The sequence below is a fragment of the Plecotus auritus genome (assembly GCF_963455305.1).
Source record: "Plecotus auritus genome assembly, chromosome: 5".
Lineage (NCBI taxonomy): Eukaryota > Metazoa > Chordata > Mammalia > Chiroptera > Vespertilionidae > Plecotus > Plecotus auritus.
This window is the reverse complement of record NC_137776.1, coordinates 32,285,006-32,310,372: the sequence shown is the minus strand read 5'-3', so window position 1 is coordinate 32,310,372 and position 25,367 is coordinate 32,285,006. Positions and strand designations below refer to the sequence as shown.

The window sequence follows — 25,367 nt, the reverse complement described above, 5'->3', positions numbered from 1 at the left end:
AGTATTTAAAAGAATGTAAGCTCTAGACACACAGTTTTGGTTCAATCCCTGGGAATCTGTTTCAAAAGGAATCTGCAATATTAACAAGCACCTCCAGCAATTCCCCTGCAATGGGTACTTCTAATTACTGCAGTAAGCCAACCTGCACTGAGTCACAGGTTGAGGACCGCTGCTGTAGAGTCTAAGACCGTCGGAAAACACAGATATTTACATTACAATTCATAACAGTAGCAAAATTATAGTTATGAAGTAGCAACGAAAATAATTTTATGGTTGGGGGTCACCACCACATGAGGAACTGTATTAAAGGGTCGCGGCATTAAAAAGGTTGAGAACCACTGATTTAAAGCTTTATTAATTTATAGCTTCTTGTTTAAAAACAAAGTGTGGAGAAGAAATCTTTGGTTATTCATACAAAAACAGAGTTGATGGAAGACAAGTCAGAATCTAATTGTTTTTATCTAGGGCAAGAGTGAATGTTACTGATGAAATAAACCCTGAAAAGAAAAAAAAAATCACTATACCATGAATTCATGAGCTTTCTCCAGTTACCAAATAATTAAGCTATTGGGTGAAGGCAGAATATATTCTTTATATGTGGTAACTATACTTAAATACATGTTAAATAAGTATGATGTCAAACATTTGATACATTTTTTCATAATTATAGGTCTATGACTTGAGAATATTTTAAAAAATGAACTTATAGACATGTCTTTTAGGAATGAATTCCACTGGTAATGTGACAGAATTCCCACCAAGCCAGAGGTAAATACTAGGTCTAGAAGTTGACAGAACACACCACCAATCCTGGGCAGCAATTTTAGTGAGCATCAGGTAGGAATATTTTTTGGTAGACCTATATCATCATGCCCTAAGCACGGAGGCATTCACGACAGGAGTAAATAGAAAGTGAGAGATGTGATGTAGAAGGAACTTTTGAATAGTCTAATCAAATGTGTTAATATATAAATTACCAGCACCACACTAGCCTGTGAGCTGTCTAGGAGCAAGAGCCATATATTCATATTCAATCTGTACTACACTTAGCATAGTTGGCAACAAAATTCCTATAAAATTTATCCAGTTGTGGTCTTGTTATAGATTTTAAAAATGAACCTTGGGGGAGTTAACTCCATCACAGGACCCCTTCATCTATCCTCCAGGCATTCCAGATTATCACCATCCCTCTTTTTAAGAGTGTGGTGTTTCAAATTGGTCCCTATACTCTGTATGTGATCTGACCAGCCAAGACTACCTATCCCTATATTTCATAAATGTAGTCTTAAACTCCATTAATAGTTGTGATAATCACACTATGTGGCTGCTTTCTATTGAACAATTTAACTGACCTAAATCTTCTCCATTAATGAACCACATCTTCACCCATTGTTTACTATTGCATCAGGGAATCATTTGCATCAGGACTGAACAATTATTTCTATTACTAGAGGCCCGGTGCATGGATTCGTGCACGGGAGGAGGAGTGGGGGAAGTCCCTCAGCCAGGCCTGCGCCCTCTCACAATCCGGGACCCCTCGGGGGATGTAGCAGTGTGTCAAGTGGCAGGTAGACAGGGAGGAGCAGGCGCCATGCAGCTTGCACTCATCCTGGCCTGTTGCACCTGCCGCCGCAGCTGCGCTTGCCAGCCGTGAGCCCACCTTCTGGCTGAGTGGCGCTCCCCCTGTGGGAGTGCACTGACCACCAGGGGGCAGCTCCTGCATTGAGCATCTGCCCCTTGGTGGTCAGTGCGCATTATAGCGACTGGTTGGTCACTTAGGCTTTTATATATATAGAAATTGCTTCTGGTTGAGATTCAGTATACAGTATGACATTAAAATTTTTTCTTGGATCTTGACTCTGTTGTCCAGCGTGCTATTAGCGTTCCTTACCAGATTCCTGTCAAATACAAATCTGATCAGCAAGTTACATAGGTTTTCCTTTACTCCCTGTTAAAAGCACAAATACAGAAGCTATCCAGTGAAAGCCTGTCACAAATCTCTATTGTGTATACAGTCATTTAAACAACCACAGGGCCACCAAGCCACTAACTGCATTACTGCTAGCAGTGATGGCTTACAGATTTCTGACTTCATGACACACATGTATTTATATATAAAAAATAAGTACCCCCCCACAAAGTATCACCAAACAGCACTTACCCTTACTATGTAAAATTACACTGATATTCTCTATTCTCTATGCCATTCTATCCAAGTACCCTGCTCCCTTTCCTCCCTTTAAAAATGCTAGTCATAGCCCACTTGGCTGATGTTTTTTTGTTTGTTTGTTTAATCCTCACCTAAGGATATGTTTCTACTGATTTTAGAGAGAGAGGGAGAGGGAGAAAGAAACATTGATGTGAGAGACAAACATCAATCGGTTGCCTTCCACATCCCAACCGGGGATCAAACCTACAACCTGGGTATATGCCCTGACCAGGAATCGAGCTCAAGACCCTTCAGTGCATGGGATAACACCCAATCAACTGTGCAACACTGGCCAGGGCTACGCTGATTTCACAACCAACTGATAGGATGGAACATGTAGTCTGTAAAACAGATTTAAAATTAATTTGAGTAGCTTTTATTAATGACAACTATCATATACACAATGCTGAACTTCTCAAATTATCAAAAGGCAAAAAAGATTTTAGTATGTAGTTTAAGACTTGAAATCATAGTTACATATTACAAAGCAGTATTTAGAAACATCTGTAATATATAACTAATTAACTGGTTTCCATGGGTATCTTAAAGGTCTTTTATTAATATGGATCTGCCATCCTTAGTTTTATCTTCACTGATTCACTCACAGATATTCTAAGGAATTAAGAGTTACATGATCATAGTTTTAAAATTAGTTTCAAAACATGAACTCCAACTATTTCTTTACAAATTAGCACTGTATTTTAACAATATGAAAGTTAATCAGTGTCCACATTTTAAAATGTGAAACTGTCAATCTTCAAGGATGAAATTATAAATCCATTTTTCTTTGTTATATTTACTACTCACTTTGCCACAGGTTGTATAAACATAGCCCATATGATCATTGGTAAACATCATGGCCTCACCAGCATTTTGGTAAATAAGAAAAGCAAATAGCCAATTCTGCTCTTTAAAAAAGATAACTCCTTAAAAAGAAGGCATAGTTCAAACTTGAACTGTAAACAAATGAAAGATTTGAAACAAAGTTAAAATACAAAAAAAAGCTTTTAGAAAATATTTTGTTTGTCAAGCAAGACAGATTAAAAAAGAAACTGCTGTGGTTCTAAAAAGTTACACCTGAGAAGGATGAAATGATTTTTATTTTTTTCTTTTAGTCATTTTGATGAAGATACAGTATTCTGGGGAAAAAAAAATTTTCTTTTTAAAATTTACAACCTTAAAACTTATTTCTAGAGGATCAGATGTAAACCTGGAAAATCACTCTCCTTCAAGGTCCCAGCTGCTATTTCTGTTCTGGCCCAACGCCCATAAAAGCACCAACATGCCACAAAACCAGCCTTAGCTAAAGCACCATAGTTGGAGATTTGAAGGTTTGTTTTCTTTTTAAAATGCTCAAAGGCCACCTTGTGGTGGTATTTATTGTAAATAGACTTTTTCCAACAGAAGTATATTTAGAGTCACAGAATAAACAATGACATGGCCCTGTAGAGATCACGTGGAACATTTTACCCAGGGATGATTTCTCTGAGACTTCTAAACAGTCAATATATCCTTTCCACCCCTCCATGGCAACATACTAACTAGTATATGGAGTCTTGACCTGGGTTGAGAAAAATTCAAGGTGAAATAATAAGGCTATAAAACATTTCATTTTAGAGGAAGTAACTGAAATTTAGGTGTCAAATGACTGGCATGAACAAATATAAAAGCTCTTGCTTGAACTTTTGGAGAAAAGTTCCCAATGCCATAGCCAAAACTTAGCTTGCGGACCAAAAGATGTGGTCATGCCTCATCTTATGGCACACATTCACTAGGAGTTGTTCCAGGACGTAGAACACAGCTATGATATGAGGCATACACACAGGAAGACTGAAATCTATATAAGACTGCCCTGTCCGGCCAGTGGTTAGAGCGTCAGCCGGCATATCGAACAGTAGTGTGTTTGATTCCTAGTGAAGGGAACGTACCTGGGTTGTGGGTTCATTCCCTGTGGGAGGCAATCAGTTGATGTGTCTCTCTCACATCGATGTTTCTCTCTCCTCATCCCCAACTTTCTCTTCCTCCCATCCACTCTCTCTGAAAAAGCAACGGGAAAAATATCCTCAGGTGAGAATTAACCAGAGAGAGAGAGAGACAGAGAGACAGAGAGACAGAGAGAGAGAGAGAGAGAGAGAGACAGACACAGACACAGACACAGACAGACAGACCAAAGATTAAGACATGCCACCTGACTGTATGAAAAAAATCCATAAAATAACCTGGGTAGCAAATTCAGAGGATACACTGAACACTCTGTGCTGAAGGTCTCAAACTTTAACAGAGGAGATGCTTCTTTAACTGTGTTTTGTACAAAAAGTAAATTTGGATAAGAGTAAGAAAATGTATTACAATTAATGAGAGAGCTTTATGTAATAATCTAAACAATCACAAGGAAACAAAAATTATTTTGTTATTTCATGAAGCTCTGGTGGGTAATAAAGTATTGAGCAAAAAGGAAGGCAGAAGGTGGCGAAAAACTCACCATAAACCCAAGTTCTGTTTACAGAATAACCACATGCCTTCATTTATTGCTCAAAGAACATTCCACAACTTTATGGAGTGGTACTTTCCAGGTGAGTGTTGACCTCACAACATAGTCACTAGGGAAAACTTGCTTTTTTATCTGAAAGCTGTATCTAAAATGCACAGCAAACACATCTTATATCCAAGGGAGCATAAAAAGTTAAGTTTTAGGTATAGGCCCCAAAACATTCAGAAGAGCAACAATAGATACATTCACTTACATTAAAAGGTTATTTCCTTGTAGAAAAATTTTGAACATGACATTTGATTTTTTCCTTTACTATTTCAGCAGAATGCTACTAACTCAAGTGAATGTGGTGACTAAACCAAGTATTTATGAAAGTGTTCTGAAATCTGCAAAAAAGCATACACATAGACATTATTGCTGGTTTTTTATCTACTCATCTGCTGAGGGCACTTGGGCTGTTTCCAAATCTTAGCTAGGGGTGCATATATTCTGGTTGGTGTTTCAGGTTTCTTAGGATATACTAGAGGCACAATGCACGAAATTCATGTAAGATTAGGCCTTCACAGCTGCAGCTGCCTGGATCCCTCTGTCGCGGCTGAGGCAGCTGTCTTGATCCCCTGGCTGCAGCCCCGGCTTCCTCCCGGAAGGACACCCGGTCTAATTAGCATATTACACTTTTATTATTATAGATTCCTAGAAGTAGGACCACTGGGTCAAATGGGAGTTCCATTTTTAATTTTTTGAGGAAACTCCATACTCTTTTCCACAGTGGCTGCACCAGTTTGCATCCCCACCAGCAGTGCATGAGGGTTCCCTTTTCTCCACATCCTCCCCAACACTTGTTTGTTGATGATAGCTATTCTTATAGGTGTGAGGTGATATACCACATTGTTGTTTTAATTTGCATCTCTCGGATAATCAGTGACTTTGAGCATCTGTTCATGTTTCTTGGCCTTCTGTATATCCACTTTGGGGAAGTGTCTATTCAGGTCATCTGCACATTTTTTAATTGGATTATCCCTCTTCTTTTTGTTAAGTTGTATGAGTTTCTTATATATTTTGGAAATTAACTGCTTATCGAATGTATCATTGGCAAATATATTCTTCCACTCAGTGGGCTCTCTTTTCACTTTCTTGATGGTTTCTTTTGCTGTGCATAAGCTTTTTATTTTGATGTAGTCACATTTGTTTATTTTCTCCTTATTTTCCTTTGCCCTAGGAGATGTATCGGTAAACATACTGCTATGAGAGATGTCTGAGATTTTTCTGCCTCTGGTTTCTTCTACGATTTTTATGGTTTCACAACTTACATTTAGGTCTTTTATCCATTTTGAGTTTATTCTTGTGTATGGTAAAGGTTGGTGGTCTGGTTTTTTTTTTGCATGTACCTGTCCAGTTTCAACAACACCATTTGTTGAAGAAACTGTCTTTACTCCACTGTATGCTCTTGCCTCCTTGTTAAAAATTGAGTGTAATGGTTTGGGTTGATTTCTGGGGTCTCTGTTCTGTTCCACTGATCTATATGTCTGTTCTTGTGCCAGGACCAGGCTGTTTTGATTACGGTGGCTTTGTAATATAACTTCATATCTGGTATTGTGATTCTGCCAACTTTGTTCTTTCTGAAGATTGTGGCAGTTATTTGGGGTCTTTTTTGATTCCATATAAATTTTTGGAGTGTTTGTTCTAGATCTGTGAAATTACTATGCGGCAGTAAAAAAGAAGGAACTCTTACCATTTGCAACAGCACAGATGGACCTGGAGATTATTATGCTAAGTGAAATAAGCCAGTCAGGGACCTGGAGATTATTATACTAAGCGTTAAAATAAGCCAGTCCTAGAAAGATAAGTATCACATGATCTCACTCATATGTGGAATCTAATGAATGAAATCAATTGATGAGTAAAACAGATTCAGAGACATAGAACCATGAACAGACTGATGAATTTCAGAGGGAAGGTGGAGTTGGGGAAGGGAGAGATTAACCAGGGAATTTATATGCATATATGCATAGCCCATTGACACAGACAATACTGTGGGCAAAGGCTTGGGGGGGGGGGGCGGTATTAGGGAGAAGGGGGTCAATGGGGAAAAGAACAACAAAAAACAAAGCAGACAGCTGTAATACATTCAACAATAAAGGTAAATTAAAACACACACACACACAAATCAAAAACAAAACACAAATAGACATTACCATTTCTGTGCAGACCTCAAAAATCTACCTTCTTGGTTTTTAACTTTATCTCCCAAATGTTGAGGTTATTGATAACCATATTACCTTCCTGTCAAAATCTTAGTTCAAACAATAAGTTAATGCTAATTAAAATTCTGTTTTCTATAGGTGTTCTTAGGGATAGTGGAGTGCATAGATTGAGTTTGTTCCTTAAAAGTAGGAGATTGGTGATCCAGGCTTTGAAATTTTCTCAAACTAAAATGAAATTAGCCATGAATTGCACAGTGGTTTTTAGAGCTTCCTATAAGGTCTAGAGCAGGTGAGCATCCCATCTTCGATCCAGCCCATGTACCTCACTTCTATCAGTTTTTAATTTATTTTTTATTTGGGCTTCTATATCAGAAATTTAAAAACTATACTTTATGATATAATACACTGTCCATTAAATATGTCTGCATGTTAAACACAGTATTATTTTCTGAGGAAAACACTGACCTAGCCTTCAAGTCAATTTATACCAACTAGATTTAAAATGAAGTCCTAGTCCTACCTGGTTTAGCTCAGTGATGAGAGCATCAACCCTAGGACTGAAGGGTTATGGGTTTGATTCCAGTCAAGGGCACATATCTTGGTTGTAGGCTGGATCCCTGGCTCTGGTCCTGATGGGTGCGGGAGGCAACCAATCGGTGTCTCTCTCTGACATCGATGTTTCTGTCTCTCCACGCTCCTTCCACTCTCTTTAAAAGGCAATGGAAAAAATATCCTCAGGTGAAGATTAACAACAAAAAAATGAAGTCCTGGTTAAGCTCTTCAATTTTCAAAGGCAAATGTTATAGTGCTACCCACCAGCTCAGCTAATTGTTAAAGTAGAGTGGTTAATTGGACTTCTCTGGTATCAATTTTAATAAAAAGTTCAGTGATATGAGTAAGTATAGAGCATCAGAAAAGTAATGACTTAATTGCACTCCAGCCTTCTATTATTATTATTATTTTATTTAAAGAGAAGGGAGAGGGCTAGAGAGATGGAAACATCGAGAGGAACATCATCGATTGGCTGCCTCCTGCATGCCCCCCCACTGGAGATTGAGCCCACAACCTGGGCATGTGCCATGACGGTTCCTGGGTCATTTCTGGGTGGATGTTCAATCACTGAGCCATATCAGCTGGGCTATTCTTCATGTCTTGTACTAAGTAAGATACCTTAACTTTTATACTCTACAGAGAAATGAAGAGATAAGTGTACTAAGGACCAGAGCCTGCATTACAAAGGATCCAGAGGGTTCCAATTCCTGGAAAAATTATGCTACTCCTAAGTGGCTGTTTTTTTTAAAAATATATTTTATTGATTTTTTACAGAGAGGAAGGGAGAGGGATAGAGAGCTAGAAACATTGATGAGAGAGAAATATTGATCAGCTGCCTCCTGCACACCCCCTACTGGGGATGTGCCCGCAACCAAGGTACATGCCCTTGACCAGATTCGAACCTGGGACCTTTCAGTCCGCAGGCTGATGCTCTATCCACTGAGCCAAACCGGTTTTGGCTGTTGTTGTTTTTTTTAACTCATCACAGTCTTGGAGTTGATCTTGCTGTCTTTGTTCTGGCTAGTCAAATTCTGGTGTATCATCTCCCTAAACAGTCCTTTCTGAGTTACATGGCATCCAATACCAACTATTCAAAAATTAGAACTTCCCAGCTTCTCTTTCTTCAATAGTTCCTGAGAAGCTACATATAAGAGGAGGAAGAGTGAAATCAGGTGAAAATAAGGTGTTTATATTTAGAATCTCTCCTTCTCTGCATTTCTTTTATTTGGCCACTATCAGAATTTATTGCCCACTTATCTAGTGTTTTAGCCTTCAATTTGTTTGAAAAACAGGATGCTTTATGGGTTAAGAGCATAACCTCTCATCAGACCCATGTTTGAATTCCAGTTCTGCTGTTTAGTTCAGGTGTGTGCCAAAACCCTTGGGTAAAACATTTACCTTCTGTGTCTCAATTATTTATAAAATGATAGCAATACTGTTAAAATTTTAACTTGCATAATATGCCCATGGTGGCATTTAAGAAAAAATTAAAACACACACAAAACCACACACAACAGTTATCAGTTTGTGTGAGCTGTTACTATTCTGAGGTAAATATTAACCCTTTGTCTATCATCATGTAAAACTTTTCAGATTTATTTTAGTTTTTTTCCTTTCAGTCACTTGCTTCCTTATCCAAAGGTCTGAAAATATTCATATAAATTTCTTATTTCTACTTTATGTTTTTTAAAACTCATTCTTGCAACTGATTTCTTTACATAAAGGGTAGCTTAATTATAAAAATTGATTTTCCCACAGAATAAATTGTCTATCATGTCTGGCTAAATAATCCTTCCTCCTTCCAAAGAAGGCATACAGATGGTGAAAAGGCACATGAAAAGATGCCCAACATCACTAATTATTAGGGAAATAAATGCACGTCAAAACTGCAATGAGAATGGCTTATCAAGTCCTAGAGAGGATGCGGGGAAAAGGGTACCCTCGTACACTGTTGATGGGAAAGTACATTAGTGCAGCCACTATGGCAAACAGAGATTTCTCAAAAATTATGACCCAGCTATTCTACTTCTGGGTATTTATCCAAAGAATACAAAATCACTAATTCAAAAAGATAACAGCACACCTATGTTCACTGCAGCATTATTCACAACAGCCAAGACATGAAAACAACCTAAATGTCCACTTACAGATAAAGAATGTGTTATACTAGAGACCCAGTGCATGAAATTCGTGAACGGGTAGGGTCCCTAGGCCTAGCTGGTGATCAGGGCCAATTGGGAACTTCTGGCATTCCCCTTCCCCAATGCTGGCCAGGGCCCCCCTTCCCTGGCTGCCAGCGGGGCCTTCCTTCATTCTGTGCTGCCCCCTGGTGGTCAGCACATATCATAGCAAGCAATAGAACTCCCGGTCGAATTCCCATGGGGACACTTAGCATATTAGCCTTTTATATATATAGATTATACAACAGAATCTACTCAGCAATAGAAAAGATGAAATCCTGCCATTTGAAACAGCATGCATAGACCTTGAGGGTATTAGACTAAGTGAAAGAAGTCAGACATAAAAAAACAAATACCACATGATTTCACTCATATGTGGAATTAGAGAAAACAAACAACAAAACAAAAAACAAACTCTTAGGGGCAGACAACAGAGGAGCAGAGGGTGAAGGGAGGGTGAAATGGATAAAGGCGATCAACTGCATGATGACAAATGGAAACTTAACATTTGGTGGTGAGCACAATGTAGTATATACAGATGTTCAATTATAATGCACATCTGCTTAAACTTATATAATGTTATAAACTAAAATAGAGGCCCGGTGCACGAATTCATGCACAGTGGGGTCTGGCCGGCCCTGTCCCCAATCGGGGTGGGGAGGCCCGATAGGGGCAGGTCCCAACCCCGATCGGGGTGGGGGGTTGATCCGGGGCAGGGCCACCGGGGGGAGGGGCTGTGAGTGGTTGGCTGGCTGGCCCCACCCCCTGGTCGAACTCCAGGTTGAGGGGACAATTTTCATATTAGTCTTTTATTATATAGGATGTTACCTCAATTAAAAAACAAATCCTTTCTCCTTCCCCACTGATGTGTGATTTCGCTCATGTAGTAGGTGCATATATACCATTTAGTGAGCTCCCTAGTGACTTTTAAAAAAATCGGACTATACTTTCTGGCCAATAATTTAACTTGGGAAATTTTCTTGCTTAGATTCATATTCAAGAATATGGTAAACCTCTATTCTTAAGTCTTTCTTCAATTATGTTTACAATTTTCTTCATAGAGATCTCAAACATTTCATATAGATGCCTCCACCTGAGGCATTTCACTTTTTGTCCCTTTAATGATATTTTTCTCCCAACATTTTTATAATTGGGTATTTCTAGCAAGAAAAATGCTACCAAATTTAAAATATCTTTATGTGGCATACAGCTATTTTACTGAACTCTTATTTTTTAGTTTTCCAATTGATTTGATTGGTTTTGCAAATACTGCTATTTTCCACTATTTTTTCCCTAATATTCTTGCACTGCCCAGGGTAATACCCGAAGTGTTACTGGGCATTCTTATTTCATTTTATGATTCCAAGGGGAATTCTGTCAGTTTTCCCATTAGTAGGTTGTTTGCTGTTCATTTAAGGCAGATATTCTTTTATCTTCTACAACTTTTATAGAGTTCAGAATTGAGAAGAACTGCTGAATTAACATCATTATCTTGGCACATATTGGGATGAAGTAGCATGAGTCTTCAATATACAGTATAGTGATGCCGTACAATAAAGGTTCACAGCCAAGGCTCTGTGACTTACCATCAGTTTAACCTTGGGCAGATTATTTAACTTTTTGGCCTGTCTTCATCTGTAAAATGAGGGTAATAACAACCTCTTTCTTAGGGTTGTTATGAGAATTAACAAATATACTAGAGCTGTGGTCAGCAAGCTGCGGCTCGCGAGCCACATGCGGCTCTTTGGCCCCTTGAGTGTGGCTCTTCCACAAAATACCACGGCCTGGGATAGTCTATTTTGAAGAAGTGGCGTTAGAAGAAGTTTAAAAAATTTGGCTCTCAAAAGAAATTTCAATTGTTGTACTGTTGATATTTGGCTCTGTTGACTAATGAGTTTGCCGACCACTGTACTAGAGCAATGCCTGGCACACAGTAAATACAAAGTGCTGCCTTGTTCTCCTTAACTAAAGAATTTCCTATTTAAACTTGCTGGTGTTTTACTTTGGATTTTCATGGCTATTTCTACACGTGAAATTGGAACAGAGTTTTCGTCCTTTGTAATGTCTTATCAGGTTGCTTTTCTTACATTTTATTAGGTTTTTAAGAGTTTATGGTAGTTTTATAACATGAATTTGGTATCTTTTTTCTACGATCTAGAATAAATCAGATGATTTATTGATACTCCCCCCCCCCAAAAAAAAAAATATAAAAAAGAACTAATTTCTTTATAATCTAGGTCTGGAGTACCCCTTTCTTTTTTGGTTGGGAGGCCATGGCCTTTAATATATACTTAATATATTCCATGACTGACAATCTATTCAAGTGCTCAACTTAAGACAATTTTGAAAAGCAACCAGTTCTCCATTTGCATCTTTCTTTTTAAGATTTTTTTTAAATTGATTTTTTAGAGAGAGAGGAGGGAAAGGGGGGGAATATTAATTTGTTGTTCCACTTATTTATGTACTCTTTGGTTGATTCTTGTATGTGTCCTGAATGGGATCGAACCAGCATCCTTGGCATATCGAATGACACTCTAACCAACTGAGCTACCTAACCAGGGCCTATATCCTTAGATCTTTCAAAGTTGTCCACAACATACACATTTTAGACCCAGTGTCTTTTCTGGTCACTTCCTCCTAGATGTACTCCTATGACTTGTTTCTCCTCCATTTTTCTTATTTCTTCCTCCTCCCAATAATAAAAGCCTCTGTAAAAGATAGTTTTGCCCTTTCCAAACACCTATGGCAATAATTTAATTTGGGAAAATTTCCAAGTTACTTGTATATAATATCCTATACTAAGCACATTCATTCCTCTGTTTTCCTTTTACTACATTTAATTTTTAAAATGGGGAAACTTTCGAGGAGCATTTGAGATCTTGTTCCCCAGCCTATGTTGTCAGTTTGGCTCAAATAAACTCATGCAGATTAAAAAAAGGGGGAAGAAGGGCTTTCATACGATAAAAAAGAAAAAGCTATTCTCCATCTTCACCCCTCTTCTGTAAGATTTTAGCTTCTGTGAGGAAGGAATGCACTCTCCTATTGTCTAACCTTCTTCCCATTAACTCAGGTCTTCAGGAACAAGAGCAAGACTAGCTCTTGAGTAAATAAATGGGTTATAATCAACCTTAAAGAACAGGGATGCATGATTTTTTAACATATAAAACTAGGAAGTACTTACTTTGCCATGTGCACATATAGGAAAATGTTACCAGTTCTAGTTCCTTCTTGCCTATTTGAGAAGACAAGGCATAGGAATGTGGGTCAGTGTTTGCGACTAATGTTGCCATTTACAGCTTAGGAAAAGCTCTTGCATAGCTATATTCTAATACAATGAATGTAAGTAAAATTACCTTATAAAAATATCAAAATGACTTTTAAAATCCTAGATATTTCAACTTAAATTATACAACTTAACATTTTTCAGATCTCAAATATGAAACTATGAATCCTTGCAGATATCCATATCCTGTCTACACCCTTATCCAAGACATTTAACAAAAACCTATGAGGAAAGGAAATAGTAATGGATGGTAGCTTCCAAAAACCAAAACTTTTTTAAGGACTTCCTTCTGGGATTTGTCCAGTAATCAACATCAGGTCTAGTCTCTATGGTTTATAGATCTCACCCTTCCCCTTTTTTGAAAAACAGTACATTAGCTTCTTTAATCTTCCTGCACAGCTCCCTCTCTTCACATCTCCTCAAAGACCAATGACAGTAACTCAGTTCTCTGAGAGTTCTGTGTCCTAGATATCATACACCCTGACCAGAAGATTGGACCTCGTCTGTTTCTATAACAGAAATTTCCTATGTTCCAGGATGATTCTATATTCTAGTACCATGCGGGAGAGGCAACAGATTATGGTGGGTTACAAGTGTACACTCTGGGACCAAGGTTTTAAATCTCAGGCCCCTTCCTAGGTATATGACTTCAGAACAATTATTTAGCTTCTTTTTTTCCGTTTACTCACTTGAAAATATGGGGATGAAAACAGGGTTACTATAGGATTAAATGAGGTAAATATATAGGAAGGTCTTAAACTTTATACCAGCAGGTAACCTATATGTACTATCCTATATGTACTATGTTAGCAACTCCAAAGGTGAGCAAAAGTAGGTTAATAATAATACAATAATCCTATGTAATGGAAGTCAAATATGCAAATTGTCCCCTCAATGGGAGTTTAACTGGGGGGTGGGGCTGGCAGGCCAACTGCCCATGCCCCTCCCCCCTGCCAGTCCGGCCCCGACCTGTGCACGAATTCGTGCACTGGGCCTCTAGTCCTATATAATAAAAGGCTAATATGCAAATAGACCGAACAGTGGAAAGACCGAACAGCAGAACAACCGAACAACTGGTTGCTATGACGTGTGCTGACCACCAGCGGGCGTGAGCAGAACATGGTGGGCATCGGCCACGGTGGGATCGTGGAGCAGGTGAGCGGGGGCACCAGACTGCTGTCATCGGGGCAAGCCTCTGGTGGTTACTAAAAATTCTTTGCTCCCGCATGTCACGGTCCTGTCTGGTGCTCGCACCTGCTGCTGGCGCCAGAGCTGTCGCTTGCATTTGCTGCCAGCGCTGGCCCCACTTGCACCTACTGCCAGCACCAGAGCCACCACTCACACCTGCTGCCGGCGCCCGGCGCTGGCCCCGATCGCTCAGTGCCGTCAGCGGGTGTGAGCGGCAGCTGCCAGCCCCGATTGCCCTTGGGGGCTTCTCCACCTTCCCCTGCTCCTGAAGGGCAATTGGGGGCAACAGCCACTGCTCGCACCCACTGCTGGCGCTGGTCCCAATTGCTCCACGCCGTCAGCGGGTGGGAACAGGGCCGGCGCCGTCAGCGCGTGGGAGCAGTGGTGGCAGGTGTGGGGCTGCCGGCAGACAGTGGACCGGGCCATGGTGGGAGGGGCCGGGCAGGGGCATGGAGGATGGGCCGAGACCTGCCTCTGTGCCCACTGCAGCCTCGCAGCCCACAGTTCCTTTCAAGGTGCACAAATTCATGCACTGGGCCCCTAGTTAATAAATAATAATACAAGAACAAACTCTGTGTTTCACATACAACTTTTGCCCACCCCTGTATTTATCCTTTTTACTTCATTCCTTTTGTTTACAAAAGTAGAGAATCTTTATGCTACCTTCATACTGAATTGGCATGCCTCAGTGATGCTGACTAGAACCTCTCATTTTAACAACTTCAGGACATAATGAGGACAAATGGGCAATAAAAGAAGCAAACAGAAAAACATTTAACCAAGGCTAAACAATACAAAATACCTCAGTAGGTGATATAAGTGTATGAGGTAGCCAATTATGTTCAAGACAACAGGGAACAGTCTACAAACTGGATTTGGCTCCCACCATTGTTAATTTCCTCTAACTGTCCCTTTTCTACAAAATTAAACCCCCAATAGAAATATAAAATACTGACGATGAAGGAATTAAAAAACTGCAGAAACGGGGATAAAACATGGAATAGAAATTTTTACCTTGTCCTTCTAGTGAATTGAAACTATAAGCATGCCAATTTAATTACTGGTGTAGATATGTACATATTAGTATTTAAATACATGCTATGAAGATTCTTCTAAATTTAAGGTGCTATTAAAAAAAAGAATAAATTACATACAATAATATAGCATAAAGCTCAGCAACTAAGATCACAACCAATGATACATCTAGCTACATATCAGAGTCCAAGTTCACTTGAAGGCTGCTTCAACACTTTCAAAGTCTTAAAATACTTTTGAAAGTGTGTGTACGGTGCAGCAGGAAGAGCTCTAGAGCTTCAGTTATCATAAAAGCTAAAATGTATTGGGCACTTAGCATATCAGACACATTGTGCAAAGTATTTCTTACTGAATCCTCACAACTACTTTATGTGTAGGCTCTACTTGAGGTAAAACTGGCTTTTCACAACGGGCCAAGAAAACACAAGCAGAAACAAAATCCGGAAATTCTAAGGTTAGAGTTTTTCCTCTTATCTTTAGGCTGAGCTTTAGTTTTCACACTCACTCTAGTAAGGTCTAGGTATTGTTTCATGAAACTTCTTTTCCAGTTTGGACAGTGTGCTAATGTATGTGCTGGGTCACTGAGCAAAATGTAATTTCTCAGCGTGGGTTGAAATTAAAAAAAAAAAAAAAAAAAAAGGATTGAAAAGCCATTCATTTAAGATGTTCATTCTAAATTAAAAATAAATTATTCCAACCTTAGTTGGATTCCAGACCTGATAGAAGTAATTATTCTAATCACAAAGTAATTTACTTGAACCCTGGCCGGATACTCAATGGTTAGAGCATCATTCCATTATGCAAAGGTTGCAGGTTTAATCCCTGGTCAGCGCACATACAAGAAGCAACCAATGAATGCATAAATAAGTGGAACAACAAATCAATGTTTCTCTTTCTCTCTCACCTTACCTCTTTCTCCCTCAAATCAACAAATCTTTTTAAAAGTTTTTGAATTACATACTAATAAGTATGTAAATAAGGGGATTTCCAAATTGTTTTGCAATAAAACCTTCCTTCAAGATGTTTTGATTGTATTTTCTAGAGGAGGGGGTATTCTTGTGACCAAATAATCTTGGCAAATTAGGAAATACTGTACACAGTATTTCCTTCCTAGACAGTCACAATGCACATTATTAAAAACCCTGGCACGCTTTCTCTCAAGTATGCCCACCTTTCCCCCACTTCTTTCCTTAGGCACGTATCCTTTGCTTTCTTTCCCCTAAGCTCCCAGGGACCTTCTTTTGCCTTTGTAACTTGTTTTGTGAGTTTACGCAGCCCAGCTGGCTCACTTCTGCCTCTGTGACTTTCTCTTTTAAAGGCTAAATAAACTTCTTACACTGTGAAAAATAAATAAATAAATAAATAAATAAATAAATAAATACCCTGACAAACTCTACAGAAACACAATTACACAACTACCATCAAATTTCAAATCTGATTAACTGTTTTTAACTCAGTGTTTTCCTAAACACATATTTCATTCTGTAACCTTTCCAACCAATAGCTCCTAATTTCTCATAAAACTAGTGTACTGCAAAACACAATGTGGGAAACACTGCTTTATGTAAACTTATTGGGAAAAGGGTCTTCATTAGCTTCAGCTATTATAGCAAATAAGCACAAATACAGCAGAGATAAATAAAATTAACAGAAAATTTACTTTGGTTAAGTATTTCACCTCTGCTGAGCAGTTTTATCAGAACATTACGGAGTTGTATCATTTAATAAATATGTACAGAAACAATGTATTATACTTTGAAAACATGAAACAGGGAAAAGACTAGAGAAAAGATATGAAGAAAGGTAAAAAGAAACCTGAAATTCAAATAAATTATAATCTACTGTACAAAACTTACATACATAGGAAGTCTATTGAGATGAAACATACAGAGGACAAACTTATAACTTGCACTGGAACAAAGGCTGAACAGAGAAAAAAACCACACTGTAAACAGAGTCTAAAGATCTGCAAAGATCATGTTAGTGAGTTTCTGTCTCCCTGGTGCAGAATCCAGAAGTAAATGAACTGGCCGATAACATGCCATCAAAGAAGGGAACAGTTGTTTACCTAGACTAGGAGCCCTCTGGGACGGGTATATAGGACAGAATCCAGTTTAATAGGCAATAAAAACTGCTTGTGGAACAAATTATAATATATATTTGAGGAGTTATGAATGCTCAGGGGTGGTGAACATCACCGTCATCTCTTTTCACTGGTAGAACCCTGGGCTAGAAACAATCCTATGATCAAGGCTAGCATACCACCTTTATGTAGGTAGAGGCTTAGTACCAATTATGGCCATGCATACTATCTTATGCATGTTCTTCACATCCTCAAATTCGATTCTACCTTTTTGGTCCTTTCTTTTCCATTTCCATTGCCTTGGTTAAAGGTTTTTCTTTCCTCAAAACAAAGAACTCACAGAACTTCATAGCTTATGGTACTTAAAAGTTGACAGTAAAACTTGATGTGAGGCTTGAGGATTTTGTTAATCGTTAACTTACTAAAAGCTTGTACTTTACAACTATATAACATTTAGCTGTTAACCATTTATTCATAAATATGAAAGTAAAAAATTTAAGGATACACATTTTGATATTACATTCCCTGAAGCAGAGAACTACCCTACTGTGGTATATAACACCAGGCACCTGACCAACCAGGAGAAAAAAATGTTAAAGTATGGTTACGTGCCAGAAAGTTCTCATAAAGAAACTGATTTCAAGACCACAGACAAAAAGGAGCAGTACTTAGTACAGGGAAAAAGGGCAGTCAGAAAGCCTACACATAGGATCACTGAAAATAAGAGCAAGGGACTTGAAGGGCTTTCAATCTGGTCCCCTTAGAGTAGAATAATGGGATGACTGATAATGCCCAGAAAGGTGGAGTGACTTGCCCAGAGTGACATGATTAGTCATTGAGTCAGGACCCAGGCCAGATCTTCCAATTCCCGGGCTTCTGCATTTCCCACTATAACTCAAGGCCTCCCATCTCCTCTACAAGACTAACATGGAAAATAAACACTACTGGACTAACTAAAACTATAAAACCACTAATCAAATTATGATTCTATACAACTAGAGTACTTAGAATAAATCATCTTATTTTGCATTATGACACGTGGTTACTATCTAGAAACCTATTTAAATCCTCATTAGGCTATATTTACAAACCTTCACTCTAAAGTACTAAATAAAAAATTACCAACAAGAAACAAAGAACATAGGGAGGAAAATAAAACACATTTTGGAGTGAGGCAGATCTGGGTTCAAATCCTAGCTCAACTGTGCAATGTCTGTGTGACCCTGAACAATTCCTCACTTTCATTTCCCATCTGTAATGATGCTGGGAGACAAGACTACCTACCTCAGAGGTCTGCCCTACAATAAATGGTACTGAAATGGTAATTTTCTCCCTCAATCTATTTTTGTCCATCTCCCTTGACTATTTCAACTTTTAACTTCATACAACCACCCCCCACACCACTTTCCAGCTATAATCATAATTATAGACGTTAGTATATTCAGCACCTTAAAACAAGATTTACGAAACAAAGAACATTTGGGATGTGAATATAATCTTTGTAAATGTTAGCGAAAAGGTTGAAAGAAGACATTACTGAATAAAGTATAAAGCAATTTTTTTCAAGCCAACTGGATAAAGAATATAAGAGAACCAGGCTCTATCTAGCTCAGTCCTGTGGCTAATAAACTGCATGACCCTAAACAAGTGACTCCACTTCACAGAAAGCACCAGTTACAGCTCAAAGCCACACACTGCTCGAGTTACAGTGGGCCTCAGTGTTCTCAGCTACAGAAAAAAACTTTCTGACTAGAGGGTTTCTAAAGTTCTCACGTTTCTTCCATCTGCACAGTGTAGCATCAGTACCATCACAGAACTTGTCCCCCACTTGGTATGTGCCTGGCCCTGTTATAAGCACATCAGATGTAATAACTCATTTAAGTCCTCTTATAATCTTTGCAGATATGGTCTATACCACTCCTATCCAAGGAGCCTAAGCTAGAGAGAAGTTGAAGGAACCTGCCTAAAGTGACAGAGCCCAAAGCAGGTTGAGGGTTCAACCATCTAGGGCAGGGGTGGGCAAACTTTTTGACTCGAGGGCCACAATGGGTTCTTAAACTGGACTGGAGGGCCAGAACAAAAGCATGGATGGAGTGTTTGTGTGAACTAATATAAATTCAAAGTAAAGGAGCAGAGGGGAGAGCAAGAGAACCGGATAGAACAGCCGGATCCGGCCCGCGGGCCGTGGTTTGCCCAAGGCTGATCTAGGGGGTCTGGCTGCATCTGTGCTTTTAACCACTGAGTCTCAGAATACTGTAAATTGCAGAGTAAGCCTTAACTAGAGACATGTAAACAAAAATCTGTTCATGCTATTTCTTCCTTGTGCCTAAATACAGCTGATACATAATCTGTGGAGGGAGAGAACAGTGACCAACATGTTAATAGCACCCTGTAAAAGAGCAAGCTACAATTCATCAGACAAAGTTATAAAGTAGCCACTTAATTAAGATCAGGCTACAAAATGTGTATGTTGCTTCTCCAATGAACATTTTATCAAAAGAATCAGTGTTGTGATGTTTTGCATTATATTTTCTTGGTCATCACCAAGTAATCTGCTGGATAACGCTCCCAAGGAATAATTACCATAAAACCAGTCAGCCACTAAACTTTGGTTAACTAGATTTTCTCATCTTTGTAACTATGCATATGAAAATGCATGTATACATATAAACAAGCAAACACAAACACAATCTCAAGTTAGACACCATCTACTGTATTAAGGATTACGCAAACTGCTATGTGCTAGACACTGCCAACATAAACGGCTAGGGGAGGCTTTACCTCCCTCCTTTGGGGCCACTTCACACCTGAATGACCTCTTACAATTCTCTGCATATCATTCCTCCTTCCTCTGCTAGCTTAACACCACAGTTACTAAAAAAACCACAATTCTGCCTTCATCAGACTTCTTCTATCTCTAGAGAAAGTTAAAAGCACAGTGGGGCCAGGAAACGCAGTGAGATAGAAATAACACACTGGAGGACGATGCACACATATGCACACTCTAAAACAAAATGCTGATGGTAACACGCTGTTAACCTTAATTTCATCACCATTATATGTCACTCAGTCCTTCAATAACTTGGAAGGTCTGAGAAACAAACAGAACATTTATTTCCTCCCAGACTGGTCTACTTTACAAATGCTGGTGGTAGAGATATTTGCCTCACTTTACCCACCCCATACTATATGGACTGATAAAGGTAATGATTAGGGCCCAGTTTGGATAGGCATTAGAGTGGTGAGACACTCAAAGAAAGAACTCTCATACAGCTCAATTCCTTCTTAAATTCGAGATGGATCCAATACCAATCTTCTCTCCAATAAAAACCAAAATATAGACTGATGACTAAATTATTATGCAATTTTTAGGCTACTTGGCTTGATATGCATCCACACAAACACAGGATCTTTACACCTCAATAATGGAACAACGAAACAAGTGACAAGCAATCCAAGCTAGAGGGTCAGATATCTGACTGTTTTTCCCACAATTTCATCACATATCAAAGTTTTACCAACATTTTGCCATTATCCATACTAACCCATCTATGACACTCCTATTTTTATAACAAAGACAACATTCATAAAATCAAATCCCTAATTAAAAGGAGCCATGGACAAGGGAAAAATAGATTTTAAAAATAAAAACACCACCAGAAACGTAACCAGAATACACTACCTGAAATGAAATTCTACCCTATATTGAGTTTTATTTTTGTATGCTGTGGAGGTCAGGTAGGGGGGCAATTTGGATTTGAATCTGTATTTTTATGGCAGATGGTGAACCTGAATGATCAGTGATCAACTCCTTTTGGAAAAAAGGCTCTTGGGCAAGTAAGGCAAAGTAATAGAAATATATAACCTACAAAAGATGATCAAAAGAAAAACTTTAGTAAATATTCAAAAGTAATAAAGGATGCCTGTGGCATATACATTTGCAATATACAAATAAAGATTCAAATAAAACCAAATTATAAAACTAAACCCAATTTTTAAGCTGGACTTTCTCGGCTATTCTTTTATATTGACTTTATGAAAATGTATACAATCTAGCTCAGCAGCTCACTTTTTATGTCATTAGAAACAGAAACAGAGACCTCATTAATACATTTTAGAATGAAAAGCACATGGGGGGAAAAATTGGTTTAAACAAGAACCTGCAGTCTAAAATGATAATGAACTAAAGTGCAGTGCCTGAAATAAAACAAGAAGTCCCTTTTGTTACAGCAGCAAATTATTTCATGACAAATTCTATATTTACTTTAGAAATGCCAACAGAAAACTAAATGCATCTAGCCTGAACCTCTGTAATGTCATGATCAAAAGTAGTTAGCCTATATAGATGGCCCTATAAAGACTATTTGTGAGAGTGGGGTGTAGAAATGGGAGGCACAATACATTGTGTGGGAGATATAACAGCTATGGAAGTAATCTTTTTATAATGCCTTTTTAAAAAGTACATCCTCTCATTTGTCAGAGATGTGTGATCTTTTCCATACCTGATGACAAGATGTGTCTTAAGTAATATTTATTCAACAAGCAATAGGATCTAAATTATACAGAGAAGTTAATAAATATACTTTAAACAAGAAACCTTTACAAAAAATTCTGTCCACAATAGCAGTTATTAAATAAAATGCATGACTACTGCATTTTATCTGACATAAATAATGCAACCTTGTCAGAAAGAAAATAATACATTTAAGAAGAATTCTCTTACTTGGGTAAAAATATTTTTACATGAAGATACTTAATGGCAAAAAAAGCTTAAAAGTGTTACATATATACAGTTTATTTCATTATGTAAAGAAAAAATAAACATAAAAGACTTAAAAGCAAATATGCAAAAAATGTTAACAATAACCAAATCTAAGTGATAAAATTATATAAATTTTAAAAATTTTCCAGTATTTCCTGCATTTAACAACTTTTTTTTTAATTGAAAAAGTTGACGTTCATTTGTCATATAAGCAAACAACAAATACCTGCTTACAAAACACAGGTTCTAAACTGTTTCCATAGATTCTAGACTTCAAATACAGCTAATTACTTGCTAGTAATGTTTTTTAAATGTAGGAAATAAAGCTAGAGAATTTTGTTTCTGGCTCTCCTATAAAGATTTTCAGAACTAAAAATAAAGAAATTTTACCTTTCTATAAAAAAGGTTCCATGTCCAACTTTCTATCCCAGAATATTAGCAACAATTTGATTTTTAAAATAATCAATTTAGATTGCTTTGCACAAATGTCATCTCAAAGAAGTTATGTTCAGGTCAGTAATTCCAAAGTGCAGACACCTAATACACAATACAAGAAGTTTTGATGCATTTTAGTGAACTGCACCAACAGAAACACCTTGTGTGGAGATGACTTTATTTTAAACACATCTTCCCATTACTTCTTAAGTGCCTGATACCTAATGAAGCTTTCTGCAAAAGGTACTTAGCTTAGACTGGACGTGGACTTACTTAAATATCTGGGAAGCTGTCAAAATCGATCTCAAACTGTATTATATTCAAGCCACAGAATGCCAACTCTTTACTGGGCCTCCTTCTCCCCTTTCTTTCACAAGAGCGCCTTTAATACCCCCTAACTTACATTTCCGGGCTCATGAGTCACTGAGAAATGAGCTCTAAGTTTCCTGTAGAATGCCATTCAAACAGCTCCCTCTCCAGCATTCAAGGATCAGGTCCCCAAATACCTCTTTAGCACACCCCCACTTCCTACCAAGGTCCTGGGCAACAAAGTGAATTATCCACTATTTCTACACAATGCCTTTTTACCTTTGCCCTCTAGCTTTGCTATTCCTCTCTACATGCTGTCTATTCTGCAACCCTCATTCCCAAATCCCATTAAGCCTTAAAGACACTCCCCTGGGCACAGCCTCGCCCAGGAAGCCTTCCAGATTTCTGCTAGGCGGAAGTGACTGATCGGTCCCGTCTTCCCTGGATTTCTTTCTAGCACCTTGCAGTTCTTTCATAAGACTTTTATCGCCTCCTTCCTGGTATCGGATTATCTGTGTACTGCTCTTATCACCCACACCAGGGCGTAAGCTCCTCGCGGGAGGAGACCGCGGGCCTGGGTTCACCTTTGAATCCCTCCAGAGCGGAAGACCAGGGCGCCTGCACGCAGACTGCGCTCGGGCGGGTTCAACCGAACTCGGGAACGCTCCGGCCGCACAATTCCTAACCAGAAGTCAGTTAGGCATTTTCCCAAAAGGAATAGCACGGCGACAGTACCTGCCTCCAGATAACAGAAAGTTTACCGGGGGTCCGTGTTTTTTGATGGGAGTGACAGCTGGCCCGGTCCGCACTTCCCTGCCCTCCGGCCGGGACGTCCCCACGCCGCCTGCCCGGCTAGAGACCCGCGGAAGGGCGGCGGGAGAGCCCGGGTGCCCAGACCCCGCCGCAAGCCCCTGGGCGCGGCGTCGGCGAGAGCAGGAGGGAAGGCTCCGCGAGAGGCCGGGCCGCAGCGGCCCGAGAAAATGGAGGCAGCCCCGGGGCCGGTGACGGGCCGGGCAGGGCAGGCGGAAGCCGAGCCGGCGTCCGCGCCTCAAGCAGGGCAGGGCCCGGGGTCACTCACGGGGTTGGGCCGGGCGGCTCCCTCTCAGCCTCCGCGTCGTCGCCGTCCCCGTCCTCGGCCGCCGCCGCCTCGGGCTGCTCGCTCGGTCCCCGCGACACGGCTCGGGCGCTCGGCCCCTCCGTTGTCTTCCGCCTGCTCCTGCTCCCAGCGACGGGCTCCCGCGGCGGCGGCTGCGCGGGCAGATGGCGGCCCTGGGGCTCCCGCGGCGGCCGCCTCACTGCTGTGCTCGATCGCCTGGGCTGCGGCTGCTGCTGCAGAGCCGGCGCCGCCTTTGCCTTCGCCCGGCTCCCGGAGAATCGGTCTCTCCCAGGCCGCGCCGCTCCCCGTTCCCGGACAGAGCCCGGCTTTGACGTGCGCACTGCGCAGCCGCCGAGGGCGCGACGTCGGGCGGCGCCGCAACGCCCCCTTCGGCCTCCGACGCCCCCTGGCGACCGGGCGGACTCGGCGCCGGAGTCCCTGGCCAGGGTGAATAGGGAGTGAACGTAGAGAAATGCAGAAGCTGAGAATAGGAGCTTCCTCTTCTTTTACCTGCCACTTAAATATTGGTGCTCACCCCTTTTTCTGTGTAAGCACGGTTCTTGGAGGAATCTCACGCTCACTTTCCACAACCACTTCCTCAACTCTTAACAAAGCTTTATTTCTGCTAAAGACCAAGAGCCGACTTTGTGTAGATTGAAACTGTAATCCTTATGAGGGACAGGTAATTCTCATTTTTGCGTCCTCTGAGAGAGAGTGTGGACAGTGATAGAATGATCCAGATTAATAGGATTCAACAGCCTGGATTTAAACCGCAGCTCTACCATTAGTCTCCATGGGCTATTTCCTGTCCCTATGTCTGGGTTTTTCTCACACACGTATAAGAATACAGGAACATAGGCTTATGAGGATGAAGGAGAAAAGGCATTGCAGACAGCAGAGCCTGGAACATAAAAATGTTGTATATGTTTACTTTTCTTTCTTTCTTTCTTTCTTTCTTTCTTTCTTTCTTTTTTTTGTAGTTGGACAGGGATTTTGAGCATCTACTATGTGACAGGCACTGTTTCAGGTGGTGGGACAGTAAACAAAACATTCCCTGCTCCTGAGACAAACAATAAACAGCACATATATGACATTGGATGGTTTTCAGTGCTATGGAGAAAAGCAACACAGGCCAAGGGAGGGAGAGAGTACAGGGTATTATTATTTATAGCTCTCCTGTAGAGGTAGCTGCTACATGAATAAAGAGCATGTTGTGCCCTATGTGCATGGAAAGGCAGAGGGAACAGCAAAGACCAAGGCCCTGAGGTGGGATGCCATAGACCCCAGCCAGGTGAGATCCCTGAGGGTGGGAAGAGAGCAGAGATGAGCAGAGAACAGGAACCATATAGGCTGAAATGAGACCTCTGTTGTTTTTACTCTGAATTAGATGGAAAGCTATTTGGAGGGTTTTGAGCAAAGAAAGGATGTGGTCTGACATTTTAAAAGGACCACTCTGGTTGTGCTGTGAAGACCAGTCTGAAGGGCATGAGGCTTCAGCTGGGAAACCTGTTAGAAAACTTTTGAAATAATCCAGTTGACA

General features: G+C 39.9%; 1 protein-coding gene across 1 annotated transcript in view; it reads right to left on the bottom strand.

Moving 5' to 3' along the window:
* Positions 1-24,180, bottom strand: part of CAB39 (calcium binding protein 39) — a 77,454-nt gene extending 53,274 nt beyond the window's left edge. Inside the window, exon 1 of the mRNA XM_080667733.1 lies at positions 23,810-24,180. The gene's annotated coding sequence lies outside the window, so the exon portion shown is untranslated. The remainder of the gene's footprint in view (positions 1-23,809) is intronic.
* Positions 24,181-25,367: the final 1,187 nt, after the last annotated feature.